We start from the raw sequence: 2,970 nt of genomic DNA, 5'->3' as shown, positions 1-2,970 counted from the left end.
TAGTAAAATGCCTGAAGCACACTAATCTTAGTTTTTTGCAGACGTATACACCCTTGTAACCACCAGTCAGGACATTGCCAGAAGCCAGAACGTTCCTTGAGTGGGTACTTCCCAGTCAGTACCCACAGAGGTAATTGTTATTTCTATCACCATGGATTAGTTTCGACTGCTCTTGAACTCAATAGAAAGGTAATATAGTACAGAGTAGCAACAGATTATTCTTTTATATTGTTGTGTAGCATTTCATCATATGAATATACCACAATTTACCCATTTTATTGTTGATAGGAATTTGGGATTTTCAGTTTGGGACTCTTCTGAATAAAGTTACTAGCAATATTCTTGTGCATATCTTTTGGGTTCATATGCACTTCTTTCTCTTGGGTATATAGCTTGCAGTAGCATTCCTGGCTCATAGAGAAGCCATATGTTTCGCTTTACATACCGCTAAACAGTCTCCTAAGTGGTTGTACCGATTTATACTTCAGCCAGCAGTGCGTGAGAGTTCTGGTTGACCCACATTCTCGCCAGCACTTGGTATTGACTGTTAGGAATCCTTCTCTCCTTCCCTCCTTCCTTCCTTCTTTACTTAGTCATCCCAGTGGGTATGTGCTGCTACCTCTACACTACTTATCTAAAACTGTGGTTTTAATTTGCATTTCTCAAATTAGTGATATTGAGTACCTTTTCCCATATGTGTTGGTTAATTGGATATCCTCTTCTATGAAGTCTTTTGCCTATCTAAAAGAAAATTAGGTTATCATTTCCTCACTGACTCCTGGGAGTCTGTAATTTATTCTGTCTCTGAGTCCCTCCTCCAAGAGAGGTATCTCGGCCTGTTTCTGGATATGGGCACCCCTGCCCTTTTCTACCCAGCTCCTGGCATCCCCAGTCACACTTGATGCTGATTCTAGTTGCAACAATGCCCAGGCTGAAGCTTCTGGGCCCTGCTAGGGACACCAGTCATTCTCCAATACCTCTGCCAGGGTCTCAGCCTCGTGCCCACCCCTGCCCAGCTAGCTTCTGGGCCAGCCACGGGACACAAGTCTCTCCCATTTTTTCCTTCTCCCCTCACCCTCTTTCTCAGGAGCAGGAAGATTTCTCACTCCCGACACTGAGGCAGGATGAAAAGGGAAAATGAATTTATTCAAGCAGATGCCTGACAATGTCACTCTGGACAAGAGATGTCAAACTCCACCCTCACCTGTGGTCTCGTGCACACACAAAAGCCTCCATCTTAATGAGCAGGTCTGGATCTCTAGCACCTCTTGTGTGTGCAGCTGGGTGCTGGGCACCGTGCAAAACCCATGCGGAAGGACGGAGCATAGGTCCATCTGCTGAGAAGCCCACAATCTAGTCGGAAAGAAAAGACGTAATACAGGCTCCATGATATAATAAAATCATGTGTCTTAGTCAATACATAAATAAGTTCAGAATCCAAGTTTTGAAAGAAGGCACGCACCGCCATAAATGCTAATTTGGGCTGATGCAGGAAGGAAGTTTTTAAGGTACTTCCTTGAGATACTCTCTCCTTCCCCTTTTCGGCATGGAGGTGGGGGAAAGGGGGTCTTTGGATGGTTTTTTTGCACACAGGAGACACTCCACCCACGTTTGCTGGTTTGATTGAGGCTTGGGTTGAAGACAGAGAGCTACATAGCTCCCATCGGCTGAACACCCACCAAGTGCCAGGCACATAGTAAATCACATTTAATTCTTGCAACAATCCAGAGAAAGAAATACTATTATCCCTGTTTTACAGATGGGGAAACTGAGGCTTGGACAAGTGATAAAGAAAATTGTCCACGATCACACTGTTGGCATCTGATAAAGCCATCATTCGAATCCAAGTCTGGCATGCTGGGGTGCTTATTGCTCACTGGGAGATGCTTGGACAATGAGGGGAGGCAGGAACAACGTGCAGTGAGAAGGTAGAACCTAGGCCCCGGGGAGCCAGTTCTCTGAGGCAGGGGCCCAGGAGAAGGGTACCCTGGAGACTTTTCTCCTGAGCTCTCCACCAGCCTGGTGGCACCCTTCGAGGGGAAGCCTAAGGCTGCCTGACTGGTGCTCTGGATGGCAAGGCGGCAGCAGGAGAGAGACAAATGAGATGAGAGCAACACAGCCAGGCTGTCAGTCCCTCTCCGTCACATCCCAGACTGGAATGCCGGATCCCTCACGTGCCCAACCAGGCTAGAAGTCCATCTGTCCCCGTGACACCCCCATCAACTCCCCTCTACCTTGCCCACCCAGGAATGCCTGGGGCCATGCTTTGGGGCTATGGGGAGGGGGCGGGGCTGCTGCGTTGATGGGGATCCGTGGTGATGGCCTGGCACACAGTCCAGTCCTGGTTCCTCCAACCTCACCGTTCTGAAACAGGAATTCTCCTGCCCAGACCTCAGGAGGACCTTCAGTGTCAGGGCACTGGAGGAAGCCTCTGCCAGGGTCCAAGACTGCTCTTGAAAGGACTGGGTCTTGGCGGGCCCAGGAGGTTATGGCCCTTCGAGCCAGAGCCACTGTCCTCTCTACTCTTGTACAGCTCTGGGGAGGGCAGTCCCTTGACTCTGTCTCTGTCTCCCAGTGGTAATTTGTTTAGACCCCCAGTGAGCCATATTGACAGACTCCCCCCCTCCACCTTGAGCTCCAGGAAGAAGGATTGGAGGTCTTTGCCCCTTCTCCCGGGGAAAGTCCCTCCCCAGAGCTCCGTGTAACTGAGACCACTAAAAATGAAAGCCCAGGGTGGAAAGGCCCAACGGGCCTCAAGTTCACCCAACCTGGGGAGGCCCCCCAACAGCCATCTTTGTAAAGGCCTTTGAAGGGACTCTGGGTCCTCCTTATAGAGACATCATGAAACAGGCCTGACTGGAAGCATCAGAAAGAGGATAGGATGCTCCAAGTGGGAATTAAAGATCAGAAAGTAGCGCTGTGAAGTGCAGAGACCCTGCAGCAGGAGGTGGGGGGCATGCTGGGGGGGGG

Source organism: Phoca vitulina, unplaced genomic scaffold, assembly GCF_004348235.1.
Source record: "Phoca vitulina isolate PV1807 unplaced genomic scaffold, GSC_HSeal_1.0 scaffold13, whole genome shotgun sequence".
NCBI classification, from domain to species: domain Eukaryota; kingdom Metazoa; phylum Chordata; class Mammalia; order Carnivora; family Phocidae; genus Phoca; species Phoca vitulina.
The sequence above is the reverse complement of the archived record's forward strand: the minus strand, read 5'-3'. Positions refer to the sequence as shown.